The sequence below is a fragment of the Oncorhynchus mykiss genome, chromosome 9 (genome assembly GCF_013265735.2).
Source record: "Oncorhynchus mykiss isolate Arlee chromosome 9, USDA_OmykA_1.1, whole genome shotgun sequence".
NCBI classification, from domain to species: Eukaryota; Metazoa; Chordata; class Actinopteri; order Salmoniformes; family Salmonidae; genus Oncorhynchus; species Oncorhynchus mykiss.
In genome coordinates this window covers 70345014-70370307 of record NC_048573.1, presented here as the reverse complement: position 1 = coordinate 70370307, position 25294 = coordinate 70345014, and the positions used below count along the sequence as shown (strand labels likewise).

The window sequence follows — 25294 nt, the reverse complement described above, 5'->3', positions numbered from 1 at the left end:
GAAGGGCGTTTTGCTAGGTGCCGAACACCTTCTCTGTCCTGCGGGGCAGTGGGCAGATAGCCTCTCTCAATAAGGAGAGCTAGACCAACACTTGGACAGTAATGAGTAGGGGGAAAAAGTTTACTTACAGGCAGCTGCAGACAAGGAAGTGGACTGTGTGTTTACAGTTAAGGAGGAGCTGCTGGCATTCTCCCCTCCCCCTGTAAAGTTGTGAGATACTTGTGACTTCTTACAGATGGAGACTAGATGGTGCAGGGAGAGCACACTGCTTGTTGAGAGCACAGGATGGGACTAAACCACTGAAGTTCCACCGGGGGATTCTCAGGTGCCTGAGTAGCCTACAGAAGGTAAGTCATGTCAGAATTCCTCTGTTGGTTTTATCAGCTCGGCATTCACTGCACTTAATTCATTGGAAGTTTGACGTGGCTACTAAACACTAACATTACCACACGCAACCAAATAACGGACTAGTCTAAAACCTGTCCCACTTCAGTGTGGCCTCTTAGCCCATGGCTCCAATCCCATCAAAACCACACAGAATTCCAGCTTGAATCCAACTTAAGCTCTTTGTAAATACATAGAATAGTAGAATATCAGTGAGTAGAGCTGTAGTGATCCCTTGGAGGTTCGCTTGTTGATTGCTGCGTGAGTCATTGATCTTTATTTGCAAAAGCACAGGATCCTCAGGAGACCCCAAACAACACAATAAGGAAGGAAGCGCTGGAGCCTGCAGCACCTGCCGGAGAGAGAGAACAGCTGTTTGTTACAATAGTTTCCTTAATGACCTCAGGTGACATCTGCTTAGGATACATACAGTCATGAATTGCTTAACAGACACTTGGTATTTTATTAGGATCCCCAATTTAGCTGTTGTAAAAAACAGCAGCTACTCTTCCTGGGATCCACATGAAACATAATACAGAACATTAATAGATAAGAACAACTCAAGGACAGAACTACATCAACTTTTTGTTAAAGGCACACGTAGCATATTTTTCAATACATACACACAAACTATCTATGTCAAATAGCCTACATATCAATACATACACACAAACTATCTGGGTGAAATAGCCTACATAACAATACATACACACACACTATCTAGGTCAAATAGCCTACATATCAATACATACACACACACTATCTAGGTCAAATAGCCTATATATCAATACATACACACACTATCTAGGTCAAATAGCCTATATATCAATACATACACACACACTATCTAGGTCAAATAGCCTACATATCAATACATACACAAACTATCTAGGTCAAATAGCCTATATATCAATACATACACACACACTATCTGGGTCAAATAGCCTATATATCAATACATACACACACTATCTAGGTCCAATAGGGGAGAGGCGTTGTGCCGTGAGGTGTTGCTTTATCTGTTTTTTTAAAACCAGGTTTGCTGTTTATTTGAGCCATATGAGATGGAACAGAGTTCCGTGCAATAATGGCACTATATAATAATGTACGCTTTCTTGAGTTTGTTCTGGAGTTGGGGACTGTGAAAAGACCTCTGGTGGCATGTCTGGCACACTTCTATTAGGTGTTGAGTAGTCTCTTTCTCTCAGCGGCTGTGGCAGACTTACATTACTGACCTACTTCTGTTTCAAGTGTTAAACAGACACACGGCTTTCCGAATCAGCCAGGCTGGTTGTGATGTCTTTTACAGGAGCAACGTCTCGAAGTGTCATAAGGTGACATGGCCATGCCCAGACAGACAGTCTCTCCTCAGGCAGTTCCAACAGAACTTGGCCCCCTTAGGAAGGCTTAATGAATTTACATCACAGAGTGTGTGTGTCTATGTCTCTCTCTGTGTGTGTGTGTCTGTGTGTCTGTGTGTGTGTGTCATTGTGTGTATCGTGTCTGTGTCTTGTGTCTGTGTGTGTGTGTGTCATTGCGTGTGTCTCTGTGTGTATCTGTGTGTGTCTGTGTGTGTGTCTGTATCTCGTGTCTGTGTGTGTGTCATTGCGTGTGTCTCTGTGTGTATCTGTGTGTCATTGTGTGTGTCTGTATCTCGTGTCTGTGTGTGTGTGTCATTGCGTGTGTCTCTGTGTGTATCTGTGTGTCTGTGTGTGTTATTGTGTGTGTCTGTATCTCGTGTCTGTGTGTGTGTGTCATTGCGTGTGTCTCTGTGTGTATCTGTGTGTGTGTGTGGTGTGAGCATGGTTAAGGCTAGGAAAAGGCTGTAGGAACATTCATAATTACAGTAGAAGTACTGTGAACTACAGGAACAAAAAAAACAAGTAGTAGTTTCTCGAATGGCATAATTGTAAAACATATTTCTATATAGAATGAAAATCACAGAAAGCTACAACATAATATAACATTTACATTAATATAACATTTACATTAATATAACATTTACATTACTATAACATTTACATTAATATAACATTTACATTACTATAACATTTACATTAATATAACATTTACATTAATATAACATTTACACGCATTAAAGACATTTGGTGTCCCTTTGATGATGCCAACGGAATATTAAGCAATAATAAACAAACAAAAATGCTATACCTTCATATGTAAGAAATATATTTCTAGCCTGTAATTACTATATTTCCCTCTAACAATGTATGATATTTCGATATTATACTATTCTTTTTAGAGTTTGCATGACCTTTCCAGCTACGGCGCCCTGCACGGTAGGGTCGTCGTTGCATGTCTGTTGCTCCAAATGTAGAGGAAAACAAAATCTGACTTGGAAACATGGCCGCAGGAAAGTTCCTTCTCAGACACACCAGTTAACAGTTTGTGTGTGTGTGTGTGGTAGTTGTTTTACTGAGGTGTGTGTGTGTGTGGTAGTTGTTTTACGGAGGTGTGTGTGTGTGTGGTAGTTGTTTTACGGAGGTGTGTGTGTGTGGTAGTTTGTTTCACGGAGGTGTGTGTGTGTGGTAGTTGTTTTACAGAAGTGTGTGTGTGTGTGGTAGTTGTTTTACGGAGGTGTGTGTGTGTGTGTGGTAGTTGTTTTACGGAGGTGTGTGTGTGTGTGGTAGTTGTTTTACGGAGGTGTGTGTGTGGTAGTTGTTTTACGGAGGTGTGTGTGTGTGGTAGTTGTTTCACGGAGGTGTGTGTGTGTGGTAGTTGTTTTACAGAAGTGTGTGTGTGTGGTAGTTGTTTTACGGAGGTGTGTGTGTGTGGTATTTGTTTTACGGAGGTGTGTGTGTGTGGTATTTGTTTTACGGAGGTGTGTGTGTGGTATTTGTTTTACGGAGGTGTGTGTGTGGGGATAAGACTTTTTGAAGCTGTCCAATTGGGGTACTTCACCGAACGTCACACACTAAAGCACACCAACATCGGAGGCCAGACCTGTGTCCTAGCGATGCTGTTTTCCTCTCAGTAAGGTAATGTGCTATTGTAGTATCACCAGGGAAATACATGTTGTTGCCGGCCCCAAAGGTGTCCAATGCAGCCTTTAAAAAATATATTAAAAAATCAATATTAAATCCTTTCTGGGTAACAATTAAGTACCCTACTGTGATTTGTTTTAAATTAAAATTGCAAAAAAGAAACAAAAATACTGTAACTTCTTAGCAAAGAGCAGTTTCTCAAGCAATAATTTAGCTAGAACTGTCTGGGAGTGGTCTGAGTGGTGGGCCTAATTGGATGAGCCTAATGGGAGGGATATGTCACCTGAAAACGATCTGTTTTTAGCAGAGAGCTTTGAAACGCTCTTTGTTATTGGTCTATTAACTCATACCGCCTGGGGATGTCGCCAGACAGGCCAAAACTCCATCCCACCTAAACAGGCTGAAATTTCAGGCGGTCTCTTGAAACAACTCTTACATAAAACGGTCATTATCATCATTTTCACAATTTCAGAGAATTGTTCCAAACCTCATATTGTGGAAATATATATATATAAAACACAGGAAAACATGTTTTTGACTGTACTGGGCCTTTTACTCTCCAGCAGGGATTGTCTTCTTATTGGTGAGATAATCTGTATGTATTCAGGTGTGTGTTGTGTGCTTAGACTCTCTGTAGTGGTTTGTAAAGCCAGGCACCATCCAAACAAGCCCAGTGCAAGTCAACTATTGGGACTGTACAGTATCATAACCGTAACAGCCTTTAACAACAGCCCTATTTGATTGGAAGAGCAGGTTAGAAATTCCTTGTGTAGTTTTTTTTTTGTTGCTGCCTTTGTTCAATGCGGTGTAGGTTTTCACCCCTTTTGAGGTTTTTAGAGGGGATTTTCTGGCTGGCGCTGAAATTCAACACTCAACACCTGGGAGATGAGAAGGAAAAACAACTATTTAAACCTCGGCAGAGAGGTGCGGGGTACAACTGAACAGGAATACTCCAATCAATGTTCAGGGGTCTGGTTTCTCCTGTGAACAGACCCTCGTTTGTTGATGTTGTTTATACAGTAACTAGTGTCAACTTGTAGCACTGAGTCCCGTGTGTTGCTCTTCTGTGCTGTACAGCGGTAGTCAGAGTTAGCCTGGCGACGCCGCAGGCTACAAGGGGATGTGCTAGAAAACCAAGAGATCAGAGTAAACCTGTGTATTTAGTGAGGAAACACCCGTTCCATCGCTGTCATCTCCACAGGTGGGTGTTCTGTGTGCCAGGAAACATTGTACTGAAGCGGTACTACTAGCGCACTACTTCATGTACGCCGTGAGGCTGATGAGAAGACGCTGGGTTCTGTGCAATTGGTCATAATTAAGGTGCGAATCCTACCTTCCACTTAAGTCAAATTTTCACTTAGTCATGCATTGATGTAAGTGGGAGACTTTAAGTGAACATTTTACTTGAGTGGAATTTAGGATTTGTTCCTTTCAGTTTAAAGACAGTGATTCCCAACTAATGGGTGTTACCCAACCGGTCGGCAGCCGATGCCTCTTTGGTCACAGTTAAAGCTAGAATCCTTAATTGGAACAATAACAAAGAGACATCCCCGCCCCTATTTGGGGCTGGAGAAATGTAAACACTGTGAAATTCATAGACAGAGCTATGGATGCAAGAACTGACCATCCATCATATATATGTATAATCTTAACCATGTTTTGAGGCAACACAGTGTTTGTTTACATTTAAAACAAGCTTCTATTTTGGGTTCTGATGGGGGACGACAGTTGAACGAAGCTCATGAGTCATTTACAAGTTATATTATTGGGTGTGTACGAGTACATCGTTAATTTATAAATCCCAAAATGTATTTAGCAACTAAGGATTCTGGATTTAATTTAACTTTGTTAATTCGGCATTAGGAACATTTTTAAAGAAAAGCTTTTGGCACGGTCACAACACAATTCAAAAAAGTTGGATTGATTTACGGGTATAATGTATAACGCCAACCTAACAACTCCTTGTCTCCGGAGGAACATCTAGCGGCCTGTGTTACTGTAACTTTCGGTTGTTCATTCTGAATTTAGTGATGTGAATAATAATGCTAACGTGTAACAGTATCGAGCAATAATATCAGATAACGAAACATCATGTACACAATTTGGAGACGCAGAAGCCTAAAGCCGTGTCTACATAGGCCATGTGAGCCTGAGTCTTAACTTGGACTCTGAAGAAACTCATAATGTGGATTTTCTCTCTGTATCAGCCTGTAGTGTTCTGTATCAGCCTGTAGTGTTCAGTATCAGCCTGTAGTGTTCAGTATGAGCCTGTAGTGTTCACTATCTGCCTGTAGTGTTCAGTATGAGCCTGTAGTGTTCACTATCTGCCTGTAGTGTTCAGTATGAGCCTGTAGTGTTCACTATCTGCCTGTAGTGTTCTGTATCTGCCTGTAGTGTTCACTATCTGCCTGTAGTGTTCAGTATGAGCCTGTAGTGTTCACTATCTGCCTGTAGTGTTCAGTATGAGCCTGTAGTGTTCAGTATCAGCCTGTAGTGTTCAGTATGAGCCTATAGTGTTCAGTATGAGCCTGTAGTGTTCAGTATGAGCCTGTAGTGTTCACTATCTGCCTGTAGTGTTCAGTATGAGCCTGTAGTGTTCAGTATCAGCCTGTAGTGTTCAGTATGAGCCTATAGTGTTCAGTATGAGCCTGTAGTGTTCAGTATGAGCCTGTAGTGTTCAGTATGAGCCTGTAGTGTTCACTATCAGCCTGTAGTGTTCAGTATGAGCCTATAGTGTTCAGTATCAGCCTGTAGTGTTCACTATCTGCCTGTAGTGTTCACTATCTGCCTGTAGTGTTCAGTATGAGCCTGTAGTGTTCAGTATCAGCCTGTAGTGTTCAGTATGAGCCTGTAGTGTTCAGTATGAGCCTATAGTGTTCAGTATGAGCCTGTAGTGTTCAGTATGAGCCTGTAGTGTTCAGTATGAGCCTGTAGTGTTCACTATCAGCCTGTAGTGTTCAGTATGAGCCTATAGTGTTCAGTATCAGCCTGTAGTGTTCACTATCTGCCTGTAGTGTTCTGTATCTGCCTGTAGTGTTCAGTATGAGCCTGTAGTGTTCAGTATCAGCCTGTAGTGTTCAGTATGAGCCTGTAGTGTTCAGTATGAGCCTGTAGTGTTCAGTATCAGCCTGTAGTGTTCAGTATGAGCCTATAGTGTTCAGTATGAGCCTGTAGTGTTCAGTATGAGCCTGTAGTGTTCAGTATGAGCCTGTAGTGTTCAGTATGAGCCTGTAGTGTTCACTATCTGCCTGTAGTGTTCAGTATCAGCCTGTAGTGTTCAGTATCAGCCTGTAGTGTTCACTATCTGCCTGTAGTGTTCACTATCTGCCTGTAGTGTTCAGTATGAGCCTGTAGTGTTCACTATCTGCCTGTAGTGTTCAGTATGAGCCTGTAGTGTTCACTATCAGCCTGGAGTGTTCACTATCTGCCTGGAGTGTTCACTATCTGCCTGGAGTGTTCACTATCTGCCTGGAGTGTTCACTATCTGCCTGGAGTGTTCACTATCTGCCTGGAGTGTTCACTATCAGCCTGTAGTGTTCACCATCAGCCTGTAGTGTTCACTATATGCCTGGAGTGTTCACTATCTGCCTGGAGTGTTCACTATCTGCCTGGAGTGTTCACTGGAGAATACTGCCTGTAGTGTTCAGTATGAGCCTGTAGTGTTCACTATCTGCCTGTAGTGTTCAGTATGAGCCTGTAGTGTTCACTATCAGCCTGTAGTGTTCACTATCAGCCTGGAGTGTTCACTATCAGCCTGTAGTGTTCACTATCAGCCTGTAGTGTTCACTATCAGCCTGTAGTGTTCACTATCTGCCTGTAGTGTTCAGTATGAGCCTGTAGTGTTCACTATCAGCCTGTAGTGTTCAGTATGAGCCTGTAGTGTTCACTATCAGCCTGTAGTGTTCACTATCAGCCTGTAGTGTTCACTATCAGCCTGTAGTGTTCACTATCAGCCTGGAGTGTTCACTGGAGAATACACACACACACACACACACACGGTTTTACCTGTAAGACCTCTTCTCTAAGTTTACCTCTGTCTCTCAGTGGAACCACATAGTCACAACAAGACACAACACAGACCACAAAAGGAAGTATCCTGTTGTCGTGTATCAGATGAGTTGTAAGCAACATAGATTGTGCCAGAGAGAGCCAAGGAGACAGCCAATGTAGCGTCATGTAGCGTAACAGTAAAGCTTCCGTCCCTCTCCTCGCCTCGAACCAGGGACCCTCTGCACACATAGACAACAGCCACCCACGAAGCATCGTTTCCCTTCGCTCCACAAAAGCCACGGCCCTTGCAGAGCAAGGGGAACAACTACTTCAAGGTCTCAGAGCGAGTGACGTCACCGATTGAAACGCTATTAGCGCGCACCCCGCTAACTAGCTTGCCAGTTCACATTGGTTACATAGCATCCATCTTGGCTTTTGTATACTAGCTCCTACTCCACATCCTCATATTTCAGTTAAATTAATGGAGGCCACAAACATGGAACGTTAATGTCTGCAAAAAACAGTTATTTTGCCAGATGTGCTGTTGCACAGAAAGGTAATCTCAGCGAGAGTATGAGAATGTGTGTGTATTGAGAGAGAGAAAGACCTCTCCCATAGAAGGTTTTGTCATGCTCCTGGCAGAGCCCATTCGTGGGTGGGGTGAGATGTATCCCCCCCCCCCCCCCCCCCCCACACACACACACACAGACATATGTGCCACAGACACCTGGACTCAGGTAATATTGTGCGCGCGCGCGTGTGTGTGTGTGTGCGGGGTGCTCATGCAAGTGTGTGTGAGTGCAAGCAAACGTGCCCGGGCCTGAACACGTCTCAGCTCACCAGCCAGCCAACCCCTGAGTCTAACCCCCCACCATCACTACACATTGTTCACTACACCTGGAAGCAGTAGTATCACAACGGTCTGTCTTGACAGACACGGCGCAGTACTGAGCAGCTGAAGGAAGGACTTTCTGGTAGATGAGTAACAGTATTCACTGTAAACCAGCGAACCCATGGTCTCCATGGTTGGATTAGTTTGAGGAATGTGGCGCGGAAGCTAGCAACGTTAAAAAGGTAGGTATAAGGCAAAGGTAGTTAGCAGAGTCGAGAAGTTGTGTTGTGTTTGAACGTGCTGTTGGAAGAGGCTGTTGAAAGAGGCTGTTGGAAGAGGCTGTTGGAAGAGGCTGTTGGAAGAGGCTGTTGGAACGGGCTGTTGGAAGAGGCTGTTGGAACGGGCTGTTGGAAGAGGCTGTTGGAAGAGGCTGTTGGAAGAGGCTGTTGGAAGAGGCTGTTGGAACGGGCTGTTGGAAGAGGCTGTTGGAAGAGGCTGTTGGAATAGGCTGTTGGAACAGGCTGTTGGAACGGGCTGTTGGTACAGGCTGTTGGAACGGGCTGTTGGAACGGGCTGTTGGAACGGGCTGTTGGAACGGGCTGTTGGAAGAGGCTGTTGGAACGGGCTGTTGGAAGAGGCTGTTGGAACGGGCTGTTGGAACGGGCTGTTGGAACGGGCTGTTGGAAGAGGCTGTTGGAACGGGCTGTTGGAAGAGGCTGTTGGAACGGGCTGTTGGAAGAGGCTGTTGGAACGGGCTGTTGGAAGAGGCTGTTGGAACGGGCTGTTGGAACGGGCTGTTGGACTGGGCTGTTGGTACGGGCTGTTGGAACGGGCTGTTGGAATGGGCTGTTGGTACGGGCTCTTGGTACGGGCTGTTGGGACAGGCTGTTGGGACAGGCTGTTGGAACGGGCTGTTGGAATGGGCTGTTGGAATGGGCTGTTGGGACAGGCTGTTGGAATGGGCTGTTGGTACGGGCTGTTGGGACAGGCTGTTGGGACTGGGTTGTTGGAACGGGCTGTTGGAACGGGCTGTTGTGTATTTGTGCATTAAGATTTAGATATAATATAGACTCAAATGTCATTGAAACCCAAACCAGGTTAGATAGATGGCTGTAACAGAAACCTAAACCAGGTTAGATAGATGGCTGTAACAGAAACCTAAACCAGGTTAGATAGATGGCTGTAACAGAAACCTAAACCAGGTTAGATAGATGGCTGTAACAGAAACCTAAACCAGGTTAGAGGGATGGCTGTAACAGAAACCTAAACCAGGTTAGATAGATGGCTGTAACAGAAACCTAAACCAGGTTAGAGGGATGGCTGTAACAGAAACCTAAACCAGGTTAGATAGATGGCTGTAACAGAAACCTAAACCAGGTTAGAGGGATGGCTGTAACAGAAACCTAAACCAGGTTAGAGGGATGGCTGTAACTGTCATGTACTGTCATGTTGTCTTGTCTCTGTCCTTTCCCTTCACCCTGTCTCCCTCTGCTGGTCGTGTTAGGTTACCTTTTCTCCCCCGCTTTCCCCCAGCTGTCCCTTGTCTCCTCTAACTACCCATTCACCCCGTTCCCCACCTGTTCCCTTTTTTCCCTCTGATTAGGTCCCAATATCTCTCTCTGTTTCTGCTCCTGTCCTTGTCGGATTCTTGTTTGTTTGTGTCATTCATGCCTGAACCAGACTGTCGTCATGTTTGCTGTAACCTTGTCCTGTCCTGTCGGAATCTGCCGGTCCATCTGAGCCTACCTATGTTTGGTAATTAAAGAAGCTCTGTTTAAGTTGATTCGCTTCTGGGTCCTCATTCACGCACCGTAACAGAAGAATCCGACCAAGAATGGACCCAGCGACTTCGGATCCTCTCCACTCAGCCGTCGAGATCCAGGGAGCGATGCTAGGCAGACACAAGCAGGAATTGTCTGCTGCTCGACATGCCGTTGAGACCCTGGCCACCCAAGTCTCCAACCTCACAGAACAGGTTCACCATCTCCGCCTCGATCCACCGGCCACTTCCAGGGCTTTCGAATCTCCGGAGCCCAGAATCAATAACCCGCCGTGTTACTCTGGGGAGCCCACTGAATGCCGCTCGTTCCTCACCCAGTGTGATATTGTGTTTTCTCTCCAGCCCAACACTTACTCCAGGAGCACTGCTCGTGTCGCCTACGTCATATCTCTCCTTATTGGACGGGCTCGTGAGTGGGGCACAGCAATCTGGGAGGCAAGGGCTGAGTGTACTAACCAGTATCAAGACTTTAAGGAGGAGATGATACGGGTTTTTGATCGATCTGTTTTTGGGGAGGAGGCTTCCAGGGCCCTGTCTTCCCTATGTCAAGGCAATCGATCCATAACAGACTACTCTATTGAGTTTCGCACTCTTGCTGTCTCCAGTGGCTGGAACGAGCCGGCCTTGCTCGCTCGTCTTCTGGAGGGTTTCCGCGCAGAGGTAAAGGATGAGATTCTCTCCCGGGAGGTTCCTTTCAGCGTGGATTCCTTGATTGAACTCGCTATTCGCATTGAGCGACGGGTTGATCTTCGTCACCGAGCTAGTGGAAAGGAGCTCGCGCTCTCCGTCGCCTCCCTCTCCGCATCACTACCATCTTCCTCTGCCGGCTCGGGTGCTGAGCCCATGCAGCTGGGAGGTATCCGCATCTCGACTGAGGAGAGGGAACGGAGAATCACCAACCGCCTCTGTCTCTATTGCGGTTCCGCTGGTCATTTTGTCACTTCATGTCCAGTAAAAGGCCAGAGCTCGTCAGTAAGCGGAGGGCTACTGGTGAGCGCTACTACTCCTGTCTCTCCTTCAAGATCCTGCACTACCTTGTCGGTCCATCTACGCTGGACCGGTTCGTCAGCTTCCTGCAGTGCCTTAATAGACTCTGGGGCGGAGGGCTGTTTTATGGACGAGACCTGGGCTCGGGAACATGACATTCCTCTCAGACAGTTAAAGGAGCCCACGGCCTTGTTCGCCCTGGATGGTAGTCCTCTCCCCAGGATTCAGCGTGAGACGCTACCTTTAACCCTCACTGTTTCTGGTAATCATAGTGAAACCATTTCTTTTTTAATTTTTCGTTCACCTTTTACACCTGTTGTTTTGGGCCATCCCTGGCTAGTTTGTCATAATCCTTCCATTAATTGGTCTAGTAATTCTATCCTCTCCTGGAACGTCTCTTGTCATGTGAAATGTTTAATGTCTGCTATCCCTCCTGTTTCCTCTGTCTCTTCTTCACAGGAGGAGCCTGGTGATTTGACAGGGGTGCCGGAGGAAGATCACGATCTGCGCACGGTGTTCAGTCGGTCCAGGGCCACCTCTCTTCCTCCACACCGGTCGTATGATTGTAGTATTGATCTCCTTCCGGGAACCACCCCCCCCCGGGGTAGACTATACTCTCTGTCGGCTCCCGAACGTAAGGCTCTCGAGGATTATTTGTCTGTAGCTCTTGACGCCGGTACCATAGTCCCCTCCTCCTCTCCCGCCGGAGCGGGGTTTTTTTTTGTCAAGAAGAAGGACGGGTCTCTGCGCCCCTGCATAGATTATCGAGGGCTGAATGACATAACAGTGAAGAATCGTTATCCGCTTCCTCTTATGTCTTCAGCCTTCGAGATCCTGCAGGGAGCCAGGTTTTTCACTAAGTTGGACCTTCGTAACGCTTACCATCTCGTGCGCATCAGGGAGGGGGACGAGTGGAAGACGGCGTTTAACACTCCGTTAGGGCACTTTGAATACCGGGTTCTTCCTTTCGGCCTCGCTAACGCTCCAGCTGTCTTTCAGGCATTAGTCAATGATGTCCTGAGAGACATGCTGAACATCTTTGTTTTCGTTTACCTTGACGATATCCTGATTTTTTCACCGTCACTCCAGATTCATGTTCAGCACGTTCGACGTGTCCTCCAGCGCCTTTTAGAGAATTGTCTTTTTGTGAAGGCTGAGAAGTGCACTTTTCATGCCTCCTCCGTCACATTTCTCGGTTCTGTTATTTCCGCTGAAGGCATTAAGATGGATCCCGCTAAGGTCCAAGCTGTCATTGATTGGCCCGTCCCTAAGTCACGCGTCGAGCTGCAGCGCTTTCTCGGCTTCGCGAACTTCTATCGTCGTTTCATCCGTAATTTCGGTCAGGTGGCAGCTCCTCTCACAGCCCTTACTTCTGTCAAGACGTGCTTTAAGTGGTCCGTTTCCGCCCAGGGAGCTTTTGATCTCCTCAAGAATCGTTTTACATCCGCTCCTATCCTTGTTACACCTGACGTCTCTAGACAGTTCGTTGTCGAGGTTGACGCGTCAGAGGTGGGAGTGGGAGCCATCCTTTCTCAGCGCTCCCTCTCTGACGACAAGGTCCACCCATGCGCGTATTTTTCTCATCGCCTGTCGCCGTCGGAACGTAACTATGATGTGGGTAACCGCGAACTGCTCGCCATCCGGTTAGCCCTAGGCGAATGGCGACAGTGGTTGGAGGGGGCGACCGTTCCTTTTGTCGTTTGGACTGACCATAGGAACCTTGAGTACATCCGTTCTGCCAAACGACTTAATGCGCGTCAGGCGCGTTGGGCGCTGTTTTTCGCTCGTTTCGAGTTCGTGATTTCTTATCGTCCGGGCTCTAAGAACACCAAGCCTGATGCTTTGTCTCGTCTCTTCAGTTCTTCAGTAGCCTCCACTGACCCCGAGGGGATTCTCCCTGAGGGGCGTGTTGTCGGGTTGACTGTCTGGGGAATTGAGAGGCAGGTAAAGCAAGCACTCACTCAAACTCCGTCGCCGCGCGCTTGTCCTAGGAACCTTCTTTTCGTTCCCGTTCCTACTCGTCTGGCCGTTCTTCAGTGGGCTCACTCTGCCAAGTTAGCCGGCCACCCTGGCGTTCGGGGTACGCTTGCTTCCATTCGCCAGCGTTTCTGGTGGCCCACCCGGGAGCATGACACGCGTCGTTTCGTGGCTGCTTGTTCGGTCTGCGCGCAGACTAAGTCCGGTAACTCTCCTCCTGCCGGCCGTCTCAGGCCGCTTCCTATTCCCTCTCGACCGTGGTCTCACATCGCCTTAGATTTTGTCACCGGACTGCCTTCGTCAGCGGGGAAGACTGTTATTCTTACGGTTGTCGATAGGTTCTCTAAGGCGGCTCATTTCATTCCCCTTGCTAAGCTTCCTTCTGCTAAAGAGACGGCACAAATCATCATCGAGAATGTTTTCAGAATTCATGGCCTTCCGTCAGACGTCGTTTCGGACAGAGGTCCGCAATTCACGTCTCAATTTTGGAGGGAGTTTTGCCGTTTGATTGGGGCTTCCGTCAGTCTCTCTTCCGGCTTTCACCCCCAGTCTAACGGTCAAGCAGAACGGGCCAATCAGACTATTGGTCGCATCTTACGCAGTCTTTCTTTTCGCAACCCTGCGTCTTGGTCAGAACAGCTCCCCTGGGCAGAATACGCCCACAACTCGCTTCCTTCGTCTGCGACCGGGCTATCTCCTTTTCAGAGTAGCCTCGGGTACCAGCCTCCGTTGTTCTCATCTCAGTTCGCCGAGTCCAGCGTCCCCTCCGCTCAGGCTTTTGTCCAACGTTGCGAGCGCACCTGGAAGAGGGTCAGGTCTGCACTTTGCCGTTATAGGGCGCAGACTGTGAGAGCTGCTAATAAGCGTAGAACTAAGAGCCCTAGATATTGTCGCGGTCAGAGAGTTTGGCTCTCCACTCAGAACCTTCCCCTTAAGACGGCTTCTCGCAAGTTGACCCCGCGGTTCATTGGTCCATTCCGTATCTCTCAGGTCATTAATCCTGTCGCAGTGCGACTTCTTCTTCCGCGATATCTTCGTCGCGTCCACCCGGTCTTCCATGTCTCCTGTGTTAAGCCCGTTCTTCGCGCCCCCGCTCGTCTTCCCCCCCCCCCCCCCATCCTTGTCGAGGGCGCACCTATCTACAGGGTCCGTAAAATCTTGGACATGCGTCCTCGGGGCCGTGGTCATCAGTACCTAGTTGACTGGGAGGGGTACGGTCCTGAGGAGAGGAGTTGGGTTCCCTCTCGGGACGTGCTGGACCGTGCGCTGATTGATGATTTCCTCCGTTGCCGCCAGGTTTCCTCCTCGAGTGCGCCAGGAGGCGCTCGGTGAGTGGGGGGGTACTGTCATGTACTGTCATGTTGTCTTGTCTCTGTCCTTTCCCTTCACCCTGTCTCCCTCTGCTGGTCGTGTTAGGTTACCTTTTCTCCCCCGCTTTCCCCCAGCTGTCCCTTGTCTCCTCTAACTACCCATTCACCCCGTTCCCCACCTGTTCCCTTTTTTCCCTCTGATTAGGTCCCAATATCTCTCTCTGTTTCTGCTCCTGTCCTTGTCGGATTCTTGTTTGTTTGTGTCATTCATGCCTGAACCAGACTGTCGTCATGTTTGCTGTAACCTTGTCCTGTCCTGTCGGAATCTGCCGGTCCATCTGAGCCTACCTATGTTTGGTAATTAAAGAAGCTCTGTTTAAGTTGATTCGCTTTTGGGTCCTCATTCACGCACCGTAACAGTAACAGAAATCTAAACCAGGTTAGAGGGATGGCTGTAACAGAAACCCAAACCAGGTTAGAGGGATGGCTGTAACAGAAACCCAAACCAGGTTAGAGGGATGGCTGTAACAGAAACCCAAACCAGGTTAGAGGGATGGCTGTAACAGAAACCTAAACCAGGTTAGAGGGATGGCTGTAACCGAAACCCAAACCAGGTTAGAGGGACGGCTGTAACAGAAACCCAAACCAGGTTAGAGGGATGGCTGTAACAGAAACCCAAACCAGGTTAGAGGGATGGCTGTAACAAAAAAACTAAACCAGGTTAGAGGGATGGCTGTAACAGAAACCCAAACTAGGTTAGAGAGGGGGGGATGGCTGTAACAGAAACCCAAACCAGGTTAGAGGGATGGCTGTAACAGAAACCCAAACTAGGTTAGAGGGATGGCTGTAACAGCAACCTAAACCAGGTTAGAGGGATGGCTGTAACAGAAACCCAAACTAGGTTAGAGGGATGGCTGTAACTTTGACCAGAGATTATCTTTCTGTGCAACAGTACATCTGGCAGAATAACCAGGTTAGAGAGGGAGGGATTGCTGTAACAGAAACCCAAACCAGGTTAGAGGGATGGCTGTAACAGAAACCTAAACCAGGTTAGAGGGATGGCTGTAACAGAAACCTAAACCAGGTTAGAGGGATGGCTGTAACATAAGCCCAAACCAGGTTAGAGAGGGAGGGATGACTGTAACAAATCAGGACAGGTCTTTTCACTGAGCAGCCATTACGAACACAAGCTGTAAAACAGTGATCACTAAGGTCATTACAGAAAACACCAGACTGATCTTGATTATTTGTGAGGATAACATCAAGGAGAGTAGCTGGGTGTTTGGAGTCATACCTTGTGGGATTGGTAATAATCTGAGAAAGATTTAGGGAGTCCCATTGCTTTAGGACTTAGTCAGGTTGTTTAAGCATGTCCCAGTTTAGGTCACCTAGCAGGACAAATTCAGACTTGGTGTAAGGGGCCAGGAGAGAGCTTAGGGCAGGTAGGGTACAGGCCGGTGCTGATGGTGGCCGAGAACACCCAGCAACAGTCATCAAAGACATTGATTGGTTGATCGATTTTTTTATGCTACACAAAGATAAATAACATACATTTTTCTGAACATATTCAATCTGTTAGTAATAGGATTTATTGCACCTGTTACTGAGATGGTTGTTCCAGTTTAGATGATTGAGGTAGTCTCAGTATTCAATCTTCCCTACCCTGGCAGCCATTCTGAATGCAGGTTACACGTGATTAACAATTCCACTTGTTGGATATCCTAATTCTGTCTCGGTTCCAATCGGAATTACACATCACTTTGCAAGCCAGCATAATGTGACTTGCAGGCCTGATGTGCCCTGTAAACCAGGATATAACTAGATCCTCAAAGAAAGGCCTTATGATCTACAATGAGTGCATAAAACAGGGTGCGTTACTCAATATGAAGTATTCCTAATGCTTGGTATACTCAGCGTATGTAATGTCATAAATCATTTAATTTTAAAGGCTGGTAGAACCCTTCGTAGATGGTTCTAGGGAGAAACCTATACAGGGGATTCTTTGAAGAACCCTACACCAAAAAGGCTTCCCCTGTGGGAACAAACCGAAGAACCCTCTATGGTTCTACTGAACACCTTTTTTTCTAATAGTGTAGGTGTCTCAAACTGGTGCTCGCTTACCCTGATGAAGACAGCTTGGCTGTCGAAACGTTGGTCATTCAATTATTGCATCTGAGCTCCTAGAGTGTGCGGCTCTCTTTTATTGTCAAGCTCGCTTGAAGATAACACAGATCTCCTCTCAGACTAGAGATAGAGATTGGCGTCCCCCCCTCTCAAAACAGTGACTGCTTTATTGAAGATAAAAGTTTTTTTTTTAACCTGTTTTACTAGGATGAAATTCAATCTTCTTTTTATCCTCAGTTTCATTACGTTTGAACTTTTGAGGAAAGGGAGATTGATTCCTTGCAGTCTGTTAGGACATAGTCTGTTGCACTCTTTCTTCCTCTCTCTCTCAATCTGTCTGACTGTGTCTGTCTGTCTATTAATGTTATCTATCTATCTGTTCAATGACAAGCATCCAGATATGTATCAAAATAACCTGTGAGGTATTTAGCAGTTAGCTTCAATTGAATTTGCTTCCATGTGTAGGTCTACTGTTTGGCCAGATCACATGATGTGTCATGAATGACTTGAAAGCTTATGCCACAACACTAAATTAGATTTGCGGCATGGCATATGATTTGAGTTTAGAAGCTCCTTTTCGAAGGGGGTCTTTTCCAAAAGGAGCTCAGTGGCTCCACGAGCAGTCTAACCTGATATTCACAGTGGCTCCACGAGCAGTCTAACCTGATATTCACAGTGGCTCCACGAGCAGTCTAACATGATATTCACAGTGGCTCCACGAGCAGTCTAACCTGATATTCACAGTGGCTCCACGAGCAGTCTAACCTGATATTCACAGTGGCTCCACGAGCAGTCTAACCTGATATTCACAGTGGCTCCACGAGCAGTCTAACCTGATATTCACAGTGGCTCCACGAGCAGTCTAACCTGATATTCACAGTGGCTCCACGAGCAGTCTAACCTGATATTCACAGTGGCTCCACGAGCAGTCAAACCTGATATTCACAGTGGCTCCACGAGCAGTCTAACCTGATATTCACAGTGGCTCCACGAGCAGTCTAACCTGATATTCACAGTGGCTCCACGAGCAGTCTAACCTGATATTCACAGTGGCTCCACGAGCAGTCTAACCTGATATTCACAGTGGCTCCACGAGCAGTCTAACCTGATATTCACAGTGGCACCACGAGCAGTCTAACCTGATATTCACAGTGGCTCCACGAGCAGTCTAACATGATATTCACAGTGGCTCCACGAGCAGTCTAACCTGATATTCACAGTGGCTCCACGAGCAGTCTAACCTGATATTCACAGTAGCTCCACGAGCAGTCTAACCTGATATTCACAGTGGCTCCACGAGCAGTCTAACCTGATATTCACAGTGGCTCCACGAGCAGTCTAACCTGATATTCACAGTGGCTCCACGAGCAGTCTAACCTGATATTCACAGTGGCTCCACGAGCAGTCTAACCTGATATTCACAGTGGCTCCACGAGCAGTCTAACCTGATATTCACAGTGGCTCCACGAGCAGTCTAACCTGATATTCACAGTGGCTCCACGAGCAGTCTAACCTGATATTCACAGTGGCTCCACGAGCAGTCTAACCTGATATTCACAGTGGCTCCACGAGCAGTCTAACCTGATATTCACAGTGGCTCCACGAGCAGTCTAACCTGATATTCACAGTGGCTCCACGAGCAGTCTAACCTGATATTCACAGTGGCTCCACGAGCAGTCTAACCTGATATTCACAGTGGCTCCACGAGCAGTCTAACCTGATATTCACAGTGGCTCCACGAGCAGTCTAACCTGATATTCACAGTGGCTCCACGAGCAGTCTAACCTGATATTCACAGTGGCTCCACGAGCAGTCTAACATGATATTCACAGTGGCTCCACGAGCAGTCTAACCTGATATTCACAGTGGCTCCACGAGCAGTCTAACATGATATTCACAGTGGCTCCACGAGCAGTCTAACCTGATATTCACAGTGGCTCCACGAGCAGTCTAACCTGATATTCACAGTGGCTCCACGAGCAGTCTAACCTGATATTCACAGTGGCTCCACGAGCAGTCTAACCTGATATTCACAGTGGCTCCATGAGCAGTCTAACCTGATATTCACAGTGGCTCCACGGGCAGTCTAACCTGATATTCACAGTGGCTCCACGGGCAGTCTAACCTGATATTCACAGTAGCTCCACGAGCAGTCTAACCTGATATTCACAGTGGCTCCACGAGCAGTCTAACCTGATATTCACAGTGGCTCCACGAGCAGTCTAACCTGATATTCACAGTGGCTCCACGAGCAGTCTAACCTGATATTCACAGTGGCTCCATGAGCAGTCTAACCTGATATTCACAGTGGCTCCATGAGCAGTCTAACCTGATATTCACAGTGGCTCCACGAGCAGTCTAACCTGATATTCACAGTGGCTCCATGAGCAGTCTAACCTGATATTCACAGTGGCTCCATGAGCAGTCTAACCTGATATTCACAGTGGCTCCACGAGCAGTCTAACCTGATATTCACAGTGGCTCCACGAGCAGTCTAACCTGATATTCACAGTGGCTCCATGAGTGTAATACTTCAACGTTGAGCTCAACTTGCACGTACATGTCTTTTCTTACGGCCTTTTCAGAACTGACTTTGTTGATATCTGCAATTATGGAACAATTTGCTTACAGTGCATTCAGAAAGTATTTAAATCCCTTGACTTTTTCCACATCTTGTTACGTTACAGCCTTGTTCTAAAATTAATTCAATTCATTTTTTCCCCTCATCAATCTACACACAATAACCCATAAAACAGGTTTTTAAACATTTTAGAAAATGTATTATAAATAAACTGAAATAGCATATTTATATAAGTATTTATATAAGACCCTTTGCTATGAGTCTAAATTTAGCTCAGGTGCATCCTGTTTCCATTGATCATCCTTAATATGTTTCTACAACTTGATTGGAGTCCACCTGTGGTAAATTATAGTGAGTGGACATGATTTGGAAAGGCACACACCTGTCTATATAAGGTCCCACATGTCAGACCATAAACCAAGCCTTGAGGTCAGTAGCGCTCAGAGACAGGATTGTGCCGAGGCAAAGATCTGGGGAAGTGTACCAAAACACTTCTGCAGCATTGAAGGTCCCCAAGAACACAGTGGCCTCATCATTCTTAAATGGAATAAGTTTGGAACCACCAAGACTCTTCCTAGAGCTGGCCGCCCAGCCAAACTGAGCAATAGGGGGGAGAAGGGCCTTGGTCAGGGTGACCAAGAACCAGATGGTCACTCTGACAGAGCTCTAGAGTTCCTCTGTGGAGATGGGAGAATCTTCCAGAAGGACAACTATCTCTGCAGGACTCCACCAATCAGGACTTTATGGTAGAGTGGCCAGACGGAAGCCATTCCTCAGTAAAAGGCACATGACAGCCTGCTTGGAGCTTACCAGAAGGCACTTAAAGTCTCTCAGACCATGAGAAACAAGATTCTCTGGTCTAATGAAACTAAGATTGAACTCTTTTGCCTGAATGCCAAGCGTCACGTCGTGATGAAATGTGGCACCATCCCTATGGTGAAGCATGGTGGTGGCAGCATCATGCTGTGGGGAAGTTTTTCTGTGGGAGGAACTAAGAGACTAGTCAGGATCGAGGGAAATATGAACGGAGCAAAGTACAGAGAGATCCTTGATGAAAACCTGCTCCAAGGCGCTCAGGGCCTCAGACTGGGGTGAAGGTTCACCTTCCAACAGAACATCAACCCTAAGCACACAGCCAATACCAATGCAGGAGTGGGTTTGGGACAAGTCTCTGAATGTCCTTGAGTGGTCCAGCCAGAGCCCGGACTTGAACCCGATCAAACAGAGAGACCTGAAAATAGCTGTGCAGCGACGCTCCCCATCCAACCGGACAAAGCTTTATAGGATCTGCAGAGAAGAATGGGAGAAACTCCCCAAATACAGGTGTGCCAAGCTTGTAGCGTCAAACCCAAGAAGACTTGAGGCTGTAATCACTGCCAAAAGTGCTTCAAAAAGTACTGAGTAAAGGGTCTGAATAACGATGTAAATGTGATATTTCAGTTCTTTTTTTTATTTTTTATTTTTATACATTTGCAAAAAGGTTTAAAAAAGTTTGTTGTCATTATGGGGTATTGTGGGTAGATTAATTATAAAAAAAATTTGTCGCCTTTATTTAACCAGGCAAGTCAGTTAAGAACACATTCTTATTTACAATGACGGCCTACACCGGCCAAACCCGGACGACGCTGGGCCAATCACGGCCTGTTGTGAAACAGCCTGGATTTGAACCAGGGTGTCTGTAGTGACGCCTCTAGCAATGAGATGCTTAGAACTCCGCGCCACTCGCGGCTGTAACGTAACAAAATGTGGAAAAGGTCAAGGGGTCTGAAAACTTTCTGAATGCACCGTACTGTGATATGTGGTTGTCCCACCAAGCTTTCTTAAGATGAATGCATTCAACTGTAAGCCACTCTGGATAAGAGTGTCTGCTAAATCAGGGGTTCCCAAACTGTTTCACTCAGACCCCCCCTTCCAGCATTGGGGAACATCCCCCCCCACGTCTCTTTCTATGGGCACAAAGCACTTTTCATGATAAACTGTTCACATCCCTCTGGTTGGTAGAGAGAGGTTTCAGGTTTAAAGGTCACTTCTTGCAATTCTATACATTTTGCCACATGTCTAATGTGTATTCATGTGATATTTGAGATGCTTAAACATTACAACAAAATCTATGGACTAACAAAGCGTAGCTAAAAAAAACAACGTTAGCTGACATGGACTAGTTGATTTGTTGTCTATGTATTAATTTAAAATCAAATCAGATGTTATTGGTCACATACACATGGTTAGCAGATGTTATTGGTCACATACACATGGTTAGCAGATGTTATTGGTCACATACACATGGTTAGCAGATGTTATTGGTCACATACACATGGTTAGCAGATGTTATTAATGCGAGTGTAGCGAAAAGCTTGTGCTTCTACTTCCGACAGTGCAGTAATATCTAACAAGTAATCTTACAATTCCCCAACAACTACCTAATACACACAAATCCAAAAGGGTGAATGAGAATATGTACATGTAAGTATATGGATGAGCGAGTGGCATAGGCAAGGTGCAATAGATGATATAAAATACAGTATATACATGTGATATGAGTAACGTAAGATATGTAAACATTATTAAAGTGGCATTATTTAGAGTGCCTTGTATAAAGTGACTAGTGATCAATTTATTCAAGTGGCCAGTGATTGGGTCTCAATGTACCGGAGCAGCCTCTCTAAGTTAGTGTTCGATTTTTAGCAGTCTGATGGCCTTGAGATAGAAGCTGTTTTTCAGTCTCTCGGTCCCAGCTTTGATGCAGCTGTACTGACCTCGCCTTCTGGATGGTAGTGGGGTAAACAGTCATTCGGTGCTGTAGGTGTCCTGGAGGGCAAGTAGTTTGCCCCCGGTGATGCGTTGTGCAGACCGCACCACCCTCTGGAGAGCCTTGCGGTTGAGAGTGGTGCAGTTGCCGTACCAGGCTGTGATTGTGCATCTCGATTGTGCATCTGTAAAAGTTTGTCAGGGTTTTCTGGTTTCTTCAGGGTTTCTTCAGCCTCCTGAGGTTGAATAGGCGCTGTTGCGCCTTCTTCATCACACTGTCTATGTGGGTGGACATTTCAGTTTGTCTGTGATGTGTAGGCCGAGGAACTTAAAACTTTTCCACCTTCTCCACTGCTGTCCCTTCGATGTGGACAATCATTTCATGTGACTCGTTTGATGCCTGCCTAATCATACAATCTGTTATTTTTGTGTTTGGTTGTTTAGTCTCGTGCTCTCTGACTAACGCTGTCTGTCTCTGGTCGACAGGTGCTGCTTGGTCTCTGAGTCACTGTCTCCCCTGTCTCGACCCCTGGCTCCTACCCCTCCTTGCGTTTGCTTTGGCAAGCAGGCCAGCCCAGAGCCACGTACTATTTTAATTCTGGAACAGTGCTGAAATCACCATCCCTGCTCTCCTCTGTCATCCATCTCAATGGGAAGTGAAATATGTGACTGACTACTGTGGGGATCCTCTCTGCTGTTTGCCTCTTGACCTTTGAACTGGCACCTGTGTGAACCTGTGTTCTGTCCTCAAGGTGGAAACGTTCTGGAAACATTGTTGACATGGTGTTAGGCCTCGCCTAGTTGTTGATGTTGATGTTTCGATGCAAGCTGTTTGTCTGAGACCGATAAAAGTTTTGTTTTAAGTCTATTGAAACTGACAACCTAAGCCATATCTCCAGGTTTGAGAGCATACTTTCTGAAATATCACACACACATCTCAAGTTTCCTGTATCTTGGTCCTGGAGGCTGAAGCTTGTGTCACCATGGCGACGGATTCTCCCAACCCCTCCCTGAGGTCCAGAGTTACCATGACGACGGACAACGACTCCTACATGAGCACGTCTAGCCTCCCCTGCTGCCACTTCCTGTCAGCTAACATCATCAACGTGGGTAAGTCAAACCATTTCCTGTTTCCTGCTTGATACTGAATGCTGCACTGTGCCTGTGATAGGTTGGTTACTGTACACGTGCGTGAGAGTTGCTGAGTTCCATGACTTAGGGTTTAAATTGGTTAATTTATATAATCTAATCTCCTCATCCACACATCGACCTCATCCCCACATCCCCTCATCCTCTCATCTCCACATCTCCTCATCCTCACATCTCCACATCTCCTCCCTTGGGATAAGTAGTGTCTCTCAGACAGACCCTCTACTACAGAGCCTGCTTAGTTCCAGACTGCCTGTCTGAGAAAAGAGAGAAGCAGAGAAAGACTGCCTGTCTGAGACAGAGAGAGGCAGATAAAGAGATCTCAGAGCCCACACATTCCCGGGCTATATGCCAAGCATCATTGTAGTCTGACTGAAACCCAAACCAGGTTAGAGAGTTTTAGTTACGTCATTTATTAACTGTAGTTTAGACATAGTTTATACAGCGTGGTATAGCTGTAGTCTAAACATAGTTTATACAGCGTGGTATAGCTGTAGTCTAGACATAGTTTATATAGCTGTAGTCTAGACATAGTTTATACACATAGTTTATATAGCTGTAGTCTAGACATAGTTTATACACATAGTTTATATTGCTGTAGTCTAGACATAGTTTATACACATAGTTTATATTGCTGTAGTCTAGACATAGTTTATATAGCTGTAGTCTAGACATAGTTTATATAGGTGTAGTCTAGACATAGTTTATACAGCTGTTGTCACGCGGAATGACGCTGGAGGGACGAAGCAGGTACAACTGACATAGACGAGACAGGAACAGCGTCAGAAACAAAGACAAAAGACAAAGTTTGCAGCAGCGTGGATCAGAGCAGGGAACTGACACATATAGGGGAGGAAATAAACAGGAGATAAGTGAGTCCAGGTGAGTCCAATAACGCTGATGCGCGTGACGAGGGAAGGCAGGTGTGCGTGAAGGCAGGTGTGCGTGACGGCAGGTGTGCGTGACGGCAGGTGTGCGTGACGGCAGGTGTGCGTGACGGCAGGTGTGCGTGAAGGCAGGTGTGCGTGACGGCAGGTGTGCGTGACGGCAGGTGTGCGTGACGGCAGGTGTGCGTGACGGCAGGTGTGCGTGAAAGCAGGTGTGCGTGAAGGCAGGTGTGCGTGAAGGCAGGTGTGTGTGAAGGCAGGTGTGCGTGAAGGCAGGGTGTACTTTGTGCTGCCTCACTTGTTTCTTGGGCATTTGTTTTGTGAGGCGGTTGCGTTCTGCATTATGATTGCCTCAGTAAAGTGCTTTGTCCACTCATCTCTGCTCTCCTGCGCCTGACTTCCATGCACCAGCTACACCCACCATTGACCGTAGTCTAGACATAATTTATGTACCTGTAGTCTACACATAGTTTATGTAGCTGTAGTCTAGACATAGTTTATATAGCTGTAGTCTAGACATAGTTTATATAGCTGTAGTCTAGACATAGTTTATATAGCTGTAGTCTAGACATAGTTTATACAGCTGTAGTCTAGACATAGTTTATATAGCTATTGTAAAAGGTCTGGGTGTAGCTGGTGCAGAGGAGTCAGGCGCAGGACAGCAGAGATAAGTAATAAAAGTAACTTTACTCAAAATTACCAAATAAATGTTGAAATACCAAGCCCACACAAATGGACCGAAATACATAAAACAAACACGCACAAAAACCATGGGGAAAACAGAAGGTTAAATAATGAACATGTAATTGGGGAATTAAAACCAGGTGTGTAAAACAAAGACAAAACAAATGGAAAATGAAAAGTTGATCGGCGATGGCTAGAAGGCCGGTGACGTCGACCGCTGAACGTCGCCTAAACAAGGAGAGTGACCAACTTCGGCAGGAGTCGTGACAGCTGTAGTCTAGACATAGTTTATATAGCTGTAGTCTAGACATAGTTTATACAGCTGTAATCTAGACATAGTTTATATAGCTGTAATCTAGACATAGTTTATATAGCTGTAATCTAGACATAGTTTATACAGCTGTAGTATAGACATAGTATATACAGCTGTAGTATAGACATAGTTTATATAGCTGTAGTATAGACATAGTTTATATAGCTGTAGTATAGACATAGTTTATATAGCTGTAGTATAGACATAGTTTATATAGCTGTAGTATAGACATAGTTTATATAGCTGTAGTATAGACAGTTTATATAGCTGTAGTATAGACATCGTTTAAACAGCGTGGTATAGCTGTAGTCTAGACAGTTTATATAGCTGTAGTCTAGACATAGTTTATGTAGCTGTAGTCTAGACATAGTTTATATAGCTGTAGTCTAGACAGTTTATATAGCTGTAGTCTAGACATAGTTTATACAGCTGTAGTCTAGACATAGTTTATATAGCTGTAGTCTAGACAGTTTATACAGCTGTAGTCTAGACATAGTTTATATAGCTGTAGTCTAGACAATTTATATAGCTGTAGTCTAGACATAG

The 25294-nt window shown here is 46.0% G+C and overlaps 1 protein-coding gene across 1 annotated transcript in view; it reads right to left on the bottom strand.

Annotated features, from left to right (window-relative positions):
- The window catches only part of tnr5 (Tumor necrosis factor receptor superfamily member 5), a gene marked incomplete at its 5' end in the record, with an annotated part of 1066050 nt that overhangs the window by 8067 nt on the left and 1032689 nt on the right, over positions 1 to 25294 (bottom strand).